Source organism: Oncorhynchus keta, unplaced genomic scaffold (genome assembly GCF_023373465.1).
Source record: "Oncorhynchus keta strain PuntledgeMale-10-30-2019 unplaced genomic scaffold, Oket_V2 Un_contig_19304_pilon_pilon, whole genome shotgun sequence".
NCBI classification, from domain to species: domain Eukaryota; kingdom Metazoa; phylum Chordata; class Actinopteri; order Salmoniformes; family Salmonidae; genus Oncorhynchus; species Oncorhynchus keta.
In genome coordinates this window covers 1-13644 of record NW_026281395.1, presented here as the reverse complement: position 1 = coordinate 13644, position 13644 = coordinate 1, and the positions used below count along the sequence as shown (strand labels likewise).

General features: G+C 51.4%; 1 long non-coding RNA gene across 1 annotated transcript; it reads left to right on the top strand.

The window, feature by feature from the left end:
• Positions 1 to 6827: 6827 nt before the first annotated feature.
• Positions 6828 to 12875, top strand: LOC127920394 (uncharacterized). The gene is made up of 3 exons (XR_008106144.1): positions 6828 to 7074; positions 10080 to 10238; positions 12691 to 12875. It is a non-coding gene; the product is annotated as an uncharacterized LOC127920394 (long non-coding RNA).
• Positions 12876 to 13644: the final 769 nt, after the last annotated feature.

Genomic DNA, 13644 nt, shown 5'->3' with positions numbered 1-13644 from the left:
CTGGTGGCAAGGCACACACCGTGGCTCTCCCCTGGTGGCAAGGCACACACCGTGGCTCTCCCCCTGGTGGCAAGGCACACACTCTCCCCCTGGTGGCTCTCCCCCTGGTGGCAAGGCACACGCCGTGGCTCTCCCCCTGGTGGCAAGGCACACGCCGTGGCTCTCCCCCTGGTGGCAAGGCACACGCCGTGGCTCTCCCCCTGGTGGCAAGGCACACGCCGTGGCTCTCCCCCTGGTGGCAAGGCACACACCGTGGCTCTCCCCCTGGTGGCAAGGCACACACCGTGGCTCTCCCCCTGGTGGCAAGGCACACACCGTGGCTCTCCCCCTGGTGGTAAGGCACACACCGTGGCTTCCAAATACAACTTTCACAACCAAGTCAAAGGGTTTTGAAATGTCACTAAATGGTCACAGTCTGGAGACCTGCCACCTCCTGTATCTGTACTGGAGGGTAGGTGGCAGGAGTAGCATCACCAGTAGTGGTCTGATAGGTTGCAGCCCGCTAGCATTAAGTAGCATCATCAGTAGTGGTCTGATAGGTTGCAGCCAGCTAGCATTAAGTAGCATCATCAGTAGTGGTCTGATAGGTTGCAGCCCGCTAGCATTAAGTAGCATCATCAGTAGTGGTCCGATAGGTTGCAGCCAGCTAGCATTAAGTAGCATCATTAGTAGTGGTCTGATAGGTTGCAGCCAGCTAGCATTAAGTAGCATCATCAGTAGTGGTCTGATAGGTTGCAGCCAGCTAGCATTAAGTAGCATCATCAGTAGTGGTCTGATAGGTTGCAGCCAGCTAGCATTAAGTAGCATCATCAGTAGTGGTCTGATAGGTTGCAGCCAGCTAGCATTAAGTAGCATCACCAGTAGTGGTCTGATAGGTTGCAGCCAGCTAGCATTAAGCAGCATCACCAGTAGTGGTCTGATAGGTTGCAGCCCGCTAGCTAGCATCATTAGTAGCATTAAGCAGCGTCACCAGTAGTGGTCTGATAGGTCATGCAGCCAGCTAGCATTAAGTAGCATCACCAGTAGTGGTCTGATAGGTTGCAGCTAGCTAGCATTAAGTAGCATCACCAGTAGTGGTCTGATGGGTTCATTAGCAGCCAGCTAGCTAGCATTAAGTAGCATCACCAGTAGTGGTCTGATGGGTTGCAGCCATCATCAGTAGTGGTCTGAGCAGCCAGCTAGCATTAAGTAGCATCACCAGTAGTGGTCTGATAGGTTGCAGCCAGCTAGCATTAAGTAGCATCACCAGTAGTGGTCTGATAGGTTGCAGCGAGCTAGCTAGCATTAAGCAGCGTCACCAGTAGTGGTCTGATAGGTTGCAGCCAGCTAGCTAGCAGCTCACCAGGTGGCATTAAGCTAGCGTCACCAGTAGTGGTCTGATAGGTTGCAGCCAGCTAGCATTAAGTAGCATCATCAGTAGTGGTCTGATAGGTTGCAGCCAGCTAGCTAGCATTAAGTAGCATCACCATTAGTGGTCTGATAGGTTGCAGACAGCTAGGTAGCATTAAGCAGCATCATCAGTAGTGGTCTGATAGGTTGCAGCCAGCTAGCATTGAGTAGCATCATCAGTAGTGGTCTGATAGGTTGCAGCCAGCTAGCTAGCATTAAGTAGCATCACCAGTAGTGGTCTGATAGGTTGCAGCCAGCTAGGTAGCATTAAGCAGCGTCACCAGTAGTGGTCTGATAGGTTGCAGCCAGCTAGCTAGCATTAAGTAGCATCATCAGTAGTGGTCTGATAGGTTGCAGCCAGCTAGGTAGCATTAAGCAGTGTCACCAGTAGTGGTCTGATAGGTTGCAGACAGCTAGGTAGCATTAAGCAGCATCATCAGTAGTGGTCTGATAGGTTGCAGCCAGCTAGCATTAAGTAGCATCATCACAGTAGTGGTCTGATAGGTTGCAGCGAGCTAGCTAGCATTAAGTAGCATCACCAGTAGTTGTCTGATAGGTTGCAGCCAGCTAGGTAGCATTAAGCAGCATCATCAGTAGTGGTCTGATAGGTTGCAGCCCGCTAGCATTAAGTAGCATCATCAGTAGTGGTCTGATAGGTTGCAGCCCGCTAGCATTAAGTAGCATCACCAGTAGTGGTCTGATGGGTTGCAGCCAGCTAGGTAGCATTAAGCAGCGTCACCAGTAGTGGTCTGATTGGTTGCAGCGAGCTAGCATTAAGTAGCATCACCAGTAGTGGTCCGATAGGTTGCAGCCAGCTCGGTAGCATTAAGCAGCGTCACCAGTAGTGGTCACCAGTAGTGGTCTGATAGGTTGCAGCCAGCTCGGTAGCATTAAGCAGCGTCACCAGTAGTGGTCTGATAGGTTGCAGCCAGCTCGGTAGCATTAAGCAGCGTCACCAGTAGTGGTCTGATAGGTTGCAGCGAGCTAGCATTAAGTAGCATCACCAGTAGTGGTCTGATAGGTTGCAGCCAGCTAGGTAGCATTAAGCAGCGTCACCAGTAGTGGTCTGATAGGTTGCAGCGAGCTAGCATTAAGTAGCATCACCAGTAGTGGTCTGATAGGTTGCAGCCAGCTCGGTAGCATTAAGCAGCGTCACCAGTAGTGGTCTGATAGGTTGCAGCCAGCTAGCATTAATTAGCATCATCAGTAGTGGTCTGATAGGTTGCAGCCAGCTAGGTAGCATTAGGTAACATCATCAGTAGTGGTCTGATAGGTTGTAGCCAGCTAGGTAGCATTAAGCAGCGTCACCAGTAGTGGTGTGATAGGTTTCAGCTAGCTAGCATTAAGTAGCATCACCAGTAGTGGTCTGATAGGTTGCAGCCAGCTAGGTAGCATTAGGTAACATCATCGGTAGCCATGGTGTGTGAGCCTTGTTAGCATCAATGATTTGTTGTCACCAGATTGCACAAATAGCAAATTTTAGTCAGATAATTTACTTTGTTTTAGTTAAAAAGTAATTTTTCCTTTTTAGTTCTAGTTTTTGGGGGTCTATTTAGTCAGTTACAGTCTCGTCAATTGCCTCTGAAAAATAGGTGTGTTGAAGAATATTTTTTGTGTGTGTGTGTGTGTGTGTGTCAACCTGTGAACGAATGTCTCACTGCATCTCAACTGGAGACGACTCTGCTATGGGCCTGTATTCATGTCTCAGAGGAAATGCCATGAGTCACAATATGGGGGGTAGAATAGGGCCTGTATTCATGTCTCAGAGGAAATGCCATGAGTCACAATATGGGGGTAGAATAGGGCCTGTATTCATGTCTCAGAGGAAATGCCATGAGTCACAATATGGGGGTAGAATAGGGCCTGTATTCATGTCTCAGAGGAAATGCCATGAGTCACAATATGGGGGTAGAATAGGGCCTGTATTCATGTCTCAGAGGAAATGCCATGAGTCACAATATGGGGGTAGAGTAGGGCCTGTGTGTTAATGGGGGTAGAGTAGGGCCTGTGTGTAATGGGGGTAGAGTAGGGCCTGTGTGTTAATGGGGGTAGTAGAGTAGGGCCTGTGTGTTAATGGGGGTAGTAGAGTAGGGCCTGTGTGTTAATGGGGGTAGTAGAGTAGGGCCTGTGTGTTAATGGGGGTAGTAGAGTAGGGCCTGTGTGTTAATGGGGTAGTAGAGTAGGGCCTGTGTGTTAATGGGGGTAGTAGAGTAGGGCCTGTGTGTTAATGGGGGTAGTAGAGTAGGGCCTGTGTGTTAATGGGGGTAGTAGAGTAGGGCCTGTGTGTTAATGGGGGTAGTAGAGTAGGGCCTGTGTGTTAATGGGGGTAGTAGAGTAGGGCCTGTGTGTTAATGGGGGTAGTAGAGTAGGGCCTGTGTGTTAATGGGGTAGTAGAGTAGGGCCTGTGTGTTAATGGGGGTAGTAGAGTAGGGCCTGTGTGTTAATGGGGGTTGTGTGTTAGGGCAACAATATGTGTTAGATGGGGGGGTAGAGTAGGGCAAGTGTGTTAATGGGGGTAGTAGAGTAGGGCCTGTGTGTTAATGGGGGTAGTAGAGTAGGGCCTGTGTGTTAATGGGGGTAGAGTAGGGCCTGTGTGTTAATGGGGGTAGTAGAGTAGGGCCTGTGTGTTAATGAGCAGTATGGACTGTTAATCAGAGGGTCTGCTACATCTCTATTGATTCATGATGGAGTTATAGGTGGTATGTGAAACTAACCTTGGTTTATCCCTCCTCCTCCCCTCCTCCTCGCTCTCTCCCCCTCCTCCTCGCTCCTCCCCCTCCTCCTCGCTAGAGTAGGGCCATTTTCTTCCCATCCCTTCCAACAGAATGAGGACAGCCCCAGTCCCAAAGCGGTCAGAGACTATCTGGCCAATCAGTGTGGATCTCTCCACGGTGGCCCCACCCTCCAACCCCTCTCCACCAATGAGGCCGTGGCCTGCCCCTGTGTTAGACCTCCCCCTAACCCCCACCCCCATTACCACCAGGAGGCTGCCATACACCTGTCAGACACAGACACAGGTAAGAGACCTCACCTGGTACTGGGCTCTTTAGCTTGGGTACTTTGTTCGTCTGTTAGCCAGTCAGTTAGCCAGCCAGTCAGTTAGCCAGCCAGCAACAGTTAGCCAGCCAGCCAGTCAGCCAGCCAGTCAGCCAGCCAGTCAGCCAGCCAGTCAGTTGTCAGTCAGCCAGCCAGCCAGTCAGCCAGCCAGCCAGTGAGCCAGCCAGCCAGTGAGCCAGCCAGCCAGCCAGTGAGCCAGCCAGCCAGCCAGTGAGCCCTCCAGCCAGCCAGTGAGCCAGCCAGCCAGTGAGCCAGCCAGCCAGTTAGCCAGCCAGTCAGTTAGCCAGTCAGTTAGCCAGTCAGTTAGCCAGTCAGTTAGCCAGTCAGTTAGCCAGCCAGTTAGCCAGTCAGTCAGTTAGCCAGTCAGTTAGCCAGCCAGTCAGTGCTGGTTCCAGCCAGCCAGTCAGTTAGCCAGCCCAACCCCTTCCAGCCAGCCAGGCCGTGGGAGCCAGCCAGCCAGTCAGTTAGCCAGCCAGCCTCAGTTAGCCAGCCAGCCCCTGTTAGCCAGCCAGTCTGTTAGCCAGCCAGCCAGCCAGCCAGTCTGTTAGCCAGCCAGCCAGCCAGTCTGTTAGCCAGCCAGCCAGCCAGTCTGTTAGCCAGCCAGCCAGTCTGGTAGCCAGCCAGCCAGTCAGTTAGCCAGCCAGTCAGCCAGCCAGTCAGTTAGCCAGCCAGCCAGCCAGTCAGTTAGCCAGCCAGTCAGTTAGCCAGTCAGTTAGCCAGTCAGTTAGCCAGTTAGCCAGTCAGTTAGCCAGTCCAGTTAGCCAGCCAGTTAGTGGCCAGTTAGCCAGCAGTTAGCAGTTAGCCAGCCAGCCAGCCGGTCACCCAGCCAGCCACCCAGCCAGTCAGCCAGCCAGCCCAGCCAGTCTGTTAGCCAGCCAGCCAGTTAGCCAGCCAGTCTGTTAGCCAGCCAGTCTGTTAGCCAGCCAGTCAGTTAGCCAGCCAGTTAGCCAGTCAGTTAGCCAGCCAGCCAGCCAGCCAGCCAGTCTGTTAGCCAGCCAGTCAGTCCAGTCAGTTAGCCAGCCAGCCAGTCAGTTAGCCAGCCAGTCAGTTAGCCAGCCAGTCAGTCAGTCAGTCAGTTAGCCAGCCAGCCAGCCAGCCAGTCTGTTAGCCAGCCAGTCTGTTAGCCAGCCAGCCAGCCAGCCAGTCTGTTAGCCAGCCAGTCTGTTAGCCAGCCAGCCAGCCAGCCAGTCTGTTAGCCAGCCAGTCCAGCCAGCCAGCCAGTCTGTTAGCCAGCCAGTCTGTTAGCCAGCCAGCCAGCCAGTCTGTTAGCCAGCCAGCCAGCCAGTCTGTTAGCCAGCCAGCCAGCCAGTCTGTTAGCCAGCCAGCCAGCCAGTCTGTTAGCCAGCCAGCCAGTCTGTTAGCCAGCCAGCCAGCCAGTCTGTTAGCCAGCCAGCCAGCCAGTCTGTTAGCCAGCCAGCCAGCCAGTCTGTTAGCCAGCCAGCCAGTCTGGTAGCCAGCCAGCCAGTCTGTTAGCCAGCCAGCCAGTTAGCCAGCCAGTCAGTTAGCCAGTCAGTTAGCCAGCCAGTCAGTTAGCCGGTCAGTTAGCCAGTCAGTTAGCCAGTCAGTTAGCCAGGTCACCCAGCCAGTTAACCCAGCCGGTCACCCAGCCAGTCACAGCCAGTTACCCAGCCAGTTACCCAGCCAGTTACCCAGCCAGTTACCCAGCCAGTTACCCAGCCAGTTACCCAGCCAGTTACCCAGCCAGTTACCCAGCCAGTTACCCAGCCAGTTACCCAGCCAGTTACCCAGCCAGTTAAATAGCCAGTTAAATTAGCCAGTCTGTTAGCCAGCCAGCCAGCCAGTCTGTTAGCCAGCCAGCCAGCCAGTCTGTTAGCCAGCCAGCCAGCCAGCCAGTCTGTTAGCCAGCCAGCCAGCCAGTCTGTTAGCCAGCCAGCCAGCCAGTCTGTTAGCCAGCCAGCCAGCCAGCCAGTTAGCCAGCCAGCCAGTCTGTTAGCCAGCCAGCCAGCCAGCCAGTCTGTTAGCCAGCCAGTCCAGCCAGTCTGTTAGCCAGCCAGTCAGTTAGCCAGCCAGTCTGTTAGCCAACCAGCCAGTCAGTTAGCCAGCCAGTCAGTTAGCCAGCCAGCCAGTCAGTCAGTCAGTCAGCCAGTCAGTCAGTCAGTTAGCCATCCAGCCAGTCAGTTAGCCAGTCAGTCAGTTTGGAATGCTGAGCTCTAGTCAATATTGACCAGTAAGATGATGATGATTGTAACTATGGTGATGACATATTATGTTGATGTATGATACTTATCAGAATGATGAAGACTTCTCTCTTCCCTCCAGTCCTCCAGCGCGTCGCCCGCGTGGCCGTCTCTCCCGCACCCCCGTCACCTCCCCCCTCCTCCTCCCCCCCCACCACCCCTCCCCTCCTCCCCCTCCATCCGACTGGACCCCCAGGACCAAAGCTACCGCCACCACTACCCTCACCCCCACCAGAGCTACTCTCACCCCCCTCCTCCCCCCTACGGCCAGCCCCCAGCCCCTGCCGGTGGGGGCGTGGAGGAGCCTCGAGCGTTCCACCCCCCTGCCCTGTCTCCACGGTTACTGCACCCCGCTGTCCATCATTCTCATCAAGCTGCTCACCACCACACACAGCAGCAAGGAGCCATGGTCATGGACCTTCATGAACAGGTTAGACTGGGAGAGGGAGGGGCCTATATTAACAGGTTAGACTGGGAGAGGGAGGGAGGGGCCTATATTAACAGGTTAGACTGGGAGAGGGAGGGAGGGGCCTATATTAACAGGTTAGACTGGGAGAGGGAGGGAGGGGCCTATATTAACAGGTTAGACTGGGAGAGGGAGGGAGGAGGGGCCTATATTAACAGGTTAGACTGGGAGAGGAGGGAGGGAGGAGGGGGCCTATATTAACAGGTTAGACTGGGAGAGGGAGGGAGGGAGGAGGGGCCTATATTAACAGGTTAGGGGGAGGGAGGGAGGAGGACCTATATTAACAGGTTAGACTGGGAGAGGGAGGGAGGGAGGGAGGAGGGGACCTATATTAACAGGTTAGACTGGGAGAGGGAGGGAGGGAAGAGGGGGCCTATATTAACAGGTTAGACTGGGAGAGGGAGGGAGGGAAGGGGGCCTATATTAACAGGTTAGACTGGGAGGAGGGAGGGAGGAGGGGGGTATATTAACAGGTTAGACTGGGAGAGGGAGGGAGGAGGGGGCCTATATTAACAGGTTAGACTGGGAGAGGGAGGAGGAGGGGGCCTATATTAACAGGTTAGACTGGGAGAGGGAGGGAGGAGGGGACCTATATTAACAGGTTAGACTGGGAGAGGGAGGGGCCTATATTAACAGGTTAGACTGGGAGAGGGAGGGAGGAGGGGGCCTATATTAACAGGTTAGACTGGGAGAGGGAGGGGCCTATATTAACAGGTTAGACTGGGAGAGGGAGGGGGCCTATATTAACAGGTTAGACTGGGAGAGGGAGGGAGGGAGGGGGGCTATATTAACAGGTTAGACTGGGAGAGGGAGGGGGCCTATATTAACAGGTTAGACTGGGAGAGGGAGGAGGGGGCCTATATTAACAGGTTAGACTGGGAGAGGGAGGGGCCTATATTAACAGGTTAGACTGGGAGGGGAGGGAGGAGGGCCTATATTAACAGGTTAGACTGGGAGAGGGAGGGGGCCTATATTAACAGGTTAGACTGGGAGAGGGGGAGGGGGGGCCTATATTAACAGGTTAGACTGGGAGAGGGAGGGGCCTATATTAACAGGTTAGACTGGGAGAGGGAGGGGCCTATATTAACAGGTTAGACTGGGAGAGGGAGGGGCCTATATTAACAGGTTAGACTGGGAGAGGGAGGGGCCTATATTAACAGGTTAGACTGGGAGAGGGAGGGAGGGGGCCTATATTAACAGGTTAGACTGGGAGAGGGAGGGGCCTATATTAACAGGTTAGACTGGGATAGGGAGGAGGGGGCCTATATTAACAGGTTAGACTGGGAGAGGGGGCCTATATTAACAGGTTAGACTGGGAGAGGGAGGGGGGGCCTATATTAGCATTAACAGGTTAGACTGGGAGAGGGATGGGGCCTATATTAACAGGTTGGGAGGGAGAGGGAGGGAGGAGGGGGCCTGTGTTAACATGTTATGATATGGGAAATGCTAGGGAGGATTGGTATATTATAATGGTGGGAGAGGAGGGGACCTATGTTTGAGGAGTTAGACTGGGAGGGAAGGGGCCTAACCTCCCTGGTTAGACTGGGAGGGAGGTGGCCTAGAGGTTAGACTGTCTTGAGGGGGGATGATATAAAAGGTTAGACTGGGAACCTCCCTGGTTATTATAATGGGAGAGGGAGGGGGCCTAGGTTATGTCTTGGAGAGGGATGATATAAAGGGCCTAATTAACATGGTTATTATAATGGAGGGAGGAGGGGACCTTAGCATGTCTTGGAGAGGGTTATGATATAAAAGGTTAGACTCCCTGGTTATTATAATGGTGAGAGGTTAGCATGTCTTGAGGGGGAGGGGCCTATGATATAAAATGCTAACCTCCCTGGGGAGGGCCTATATTAAATGGTGAGAGGTTAGGGATGTCTTGAGGGTTATGATATAAAATGCTAACCTCATTGGTTATTATAATGGTGAGAGGTTAGCATGTCTTGAGGGGGTTATGATATAAAATGCTAACCTCCTGGTTATTATAATGGTGAGAGGTTAGCATGTCTTGAGGGGTTATGATATAAAATGCTAACCTCCTGGTTATTATAATGGTGAGAGGTTAGCATGTCTTGAGGGGTTATGATATAAAATGCTAACCTCCCTGGTTATTATAATGGTGAGAGGTTAGCATGTCTTGAGGGGGGTTATGATATAAAATGCTAACCTCCTGGTTATTATAATGGTGAGAGGTTAGCATGTCTTGAGGGGGTTATGATATAAAATGCTAACCTCCCTGGTTATTATATGGTGAGAGTTTAGCATGTCTTGAGGGGGTTATGATATAAAATGCTAACCTCATTGGTTATTATAATGGTGAGAGGTTAGCATGTCTTGAGGGGGTTATGATATAAAATGCTAACCTCCCTGGTTATTATAATGGTGAGAGGTTAGCATGTCTTGAGGGGGTTATGATATAAAATGCTAACCTCCTGGTTATTATAATGGTGAGAGGTTAGCATGTCTTGAGGGGGTTATGATATAAAATGCTAACCTCCTGGTTATTATAATGGTGAGAGGTTAGCATGTCTTGAGGGGTTATGATATAAAATGCTAACCTCCCTGGTTATTATAATGGTGAGAGGTTAGCATGTCTTGAGGGGGTTATGATATAAAATGCTAACCTCCCTGGTTATTATAATGGTGAGAGTTAGCATGTCTTGAGGGGTTATGATATAAAATGCTAATCTCCTGGTTATTATAATGGTGAGAGGTTACCATGTCTTGGGGGGTTATGATATAAAATGCTAATCTCCCTGGTTATTATAATGGTGAGAGGTTAGCATGTCTTGGAGGGGTTATGATATAAAATGCTAACCTCCTGGTTATTGTAATGGGGAGAGGTCTTATAGGGCGGCCCAACGTGTCGGGTTTGGCCGTCATGGTAAATAAGAATTTGTTCTTAACTGACTTTCCTTGTTAAAGAAAAGCAATTTTTAAAATTAATATATTAACTCTCTCTCCAACAGGCCTCAGTCCCAGTCTCCTATACGGTGACTCCTGTCCCTTCTCATCATGGTCTTGTAGCTCCTCTGTATACAGGACAGCACCTCCCTCCTGTCTGTTCTTCTCAACAACAGATCCCAGCATGCAGTGTGGTCTTCAGTACAGGACAACACTACCACCCTGTGAGTAGAGACAGTAGTGTGTGTGGTCTTCAGTACAACACTACCACCCTCTGAGTAGAGACAGAAGTGTGTGTGTGGTCTTCAGGACAACACTACCACCCTGTGGGTAGAGACAGTAGTGTGTGTGGTCTTCAGGACAACACTACCACCCTCTGAGTAGAGACAGAAGTGTGTGTGTGGTCTTCAGGACAACACTACCACCCTGTGAGTAGAGACAGTAGTGTGTGTGTGTGTGGTCTTCAGGACAACACTACCACCCTGTGAGTAGAGACAGTAGTGTGTGTGTGTGTGGTCTTCAGGACAACACTACCACCCTGTGAGTAGAGACAGTAGAGTTTGTGTGTGTGTGGTCTTCAGGACATCACGACCACCCTGTGAGTAGAGACAGTTGTGTGTGTGTGTGTGTGTGGTCTTCAGGACAACACTACCACCCTGTGAGTAGAGACAGTAGTGTGTGTGTGTGTGGTCTTCAGGACAACACTAGCACCTTGGGTCTTAACGACAGTCCTTGAATTGGTTCTCCTGGGTCATGTTCAAGAGGCCACAACATTTAGAACATTTCAGCTACAAATGTCTAGTCTGGTACCAGTCTGTCTACCTATCATTCCACTCCTTGGTCTAGTCTGGTACCAGTCAGCTATCATACCAGTCTGTCTAGCTATCATTCCACTCCTTGGTCTAGTCTGGATACCAGGTCAGCTATCATTCCACTCCTTGGTCTAGTCTGTGTACCAGTCTGTCGAGCTATCATTCCACTCCTTGGTCTAGCCTGGATACCAGTCAGCTATCATTCCTCTCCTTGGTCTAGCCTGGATACCAGTCAGCTATCATTCCACTCCTTGGTCTAGCCTGGATACCAGTCAGCTATCATTCCACTCCTTGGTCTAGCCTGGATACCAGTCAGCTATCATTCCACTCCTTGGTCTAGCCTGGATACCAGTCAGCTATCATTCCACTCCTTGGTCTAGCCTGGATACCAGTCAGCTATCATTCCACTCCTTGGTCTAGTCTGGTACCAGTCAGCTATCATTCCACTCCTTGGTCTAGTCTGGTACCAGTCAGCTATCATACCACTCCTTGGTTCTGGTCTGGTACCAGTCAGCTATCATACCACTCCTCGGTCTAGTCTGGTACCAGTCAGCTATCATTCCACTCCTTGGTCTAGTCTGGTACCAGTCAGCTATCATACCACTCCTTGGTCTAGTCTGGATACCAGTCAGCTATCATACCACTCCTTGGTCTAGTCTGGTACCAGTCAGCTATCATACCACTCCTTGGTCTAGTCTGGATACCAGTCAGCTATCATACCACTCCTTGGTCTAGTCTGGTACCAGTCAGCTATCATTCCACTCCTTGGTCTAGTCTGGATACCAGTCAGCTATCATACCACTCCTTGGTCTAGTCTGGTACCAGTCAGCTATCATACCACTCCTTGGTCTAGTCTGGATACCAGTCAGCTATCATTCCACTCCTTGGTCTAGTCTGGTACCAGTCAGCTATCATTCCACTCCTTGGTCTAGTCTGGATACCAGTCAGCTATCATACCACTCCTTGGTCTAGTCTGGTACCAGTCAGCTATCATACCACTCCTTGGTCTAGCCTGGATACCAGTCAGCTATCATACCACTCCTTGGTCTAGCCTGGATACCAGTCAGCTATCATTCCACTCCTTGGTCTAGTCTGGTACCAGTCAGCTATCATACCACTCCTTGGTCTAGTCTGGTACCAGTCAGCTATCATACCACTCCTTGGTCTAGTCTGGATACCAGTCAGCTATCATACCACTCCTCGGTCTAGTCTGGTACCAGTCAGCTATCATACCACTCCTTGGTCTAGTCTGGTACCAGTCAGCTATCATACCACTCCTTGGTCTAGTCTGGATACCAGTCAGCTATCATACCACTCCTTGGTCTAGTCTGGTACCAGTCAGCTATCATACCACTCCTTGGTCTAGTCTGGTACCAGTCAGCTATCATACCACTCCTTGGTCTAGTCTGGTACCAGTCAGCTATCACACCACTCCTTGGTCTAGTCTGGTACCAGTCAGCTATCATACCACTCCTTGGTCTAGTCTGGTACCAGTCAGCTATCATACCACTCCTTGGTCTAGTCTGGATACCAGTCAGCTATCATTCCACTCCTTGGTCTCGTCTGGATACCAGTCAGCTATCATTCCACTCCTTGGTCTCGTCTGGATACCAGTCAGCTATCATTCCACTCCTTGGTCTCGTCTGGATACCAGTCGGCTATCATACCACTCCTTGGTCTAGCCTGGATACCAGTCAGCTATCACACCACTCCTTGTTCCTGTCCTCTGGTGTAATGATGTTGTTATGCTTGTTGGTGTTTGCTGTCCCCTGGTGGCAGAAATAATTAATTGCAGATATGTCATTGTCATTCACAGTAGTATCACACCTCACTTTCTCTCTCTCTCTCTCTCTCTCTCTCTCAGATGCTGGGGGCGTGTTCGGTGCAGCATTTACCTGTGCCCTACTCCTTTCCCTCCCTCCTCTCCAATGATCCTCCTTTCCTCCTCCCCCCTCCCCACCTCTCTCACCACCCCCCTCACCTCCCTCCACCTGGACATTTCCTTCCCTTCCCGACACAACAGTCCAGATCGGTAAGAAACACATCTCTCTTGATTTTCATTATAATCAGGAGTTGTATTTATGACATTTTCTCCAAGGATCCAATCTAGTTTTTGTTTTTAATGTCTGTGTTTTTCAAAGTACCCACTCTAGTTTGTTTTTTAATATCATGCAATTAGATGTAATGACTCTTCAATACATTATTATTTACAATGACGGCCTACCCTGTCCAAACCCTCCCCTAACCCGGACGACACTGGGCCAATCGTGTGCCGCCCTGTGGGACTACCCAGGCCCTTTAACCACTAAGGTAGTGGTGCCGCCCAGGCCCTCTAACCATTAAGGTAGTGGTGCCGCCCAGGCCCTCTAACCATGAAGGTAGTGGTGCCGCCCAGGCCCTTTAACCATGAAGGTAGTGGTGCCGCCCAGGCCCTTTAACCATGAAGGTAGTGGTGCCGCCCAGGCCTCTAACCATTAAGGTAGTGGTGCCGCCCGGGCTTCTAGCCATGAAAGGTAGTAACCATTAAGGTAGTGGTGCCGCCCAGGCCTCTAACCATGAAGGTAGTGGTGCCGCCCAGGCCTCTAACCATTAAGGTAGTGGTGCCGCCCAGGCCCTCTAACCATTAAGGTAGTGGTGCCGCCCAGGCCCCTCTAACCATTAAGGTAGTGGTGCCGCCTGGAGCCTCTCTAACCATTAGGTAGTGGTGCCGCCCAGGCCTACCACTCTAACCATTAAGGTAGTGGTGCCCCGCCCAGGCCCTCTAACCATTAAGGTAGTGGTGCCGTCCAGGCCCCATTAACCATTAAGGTAGTGGTGC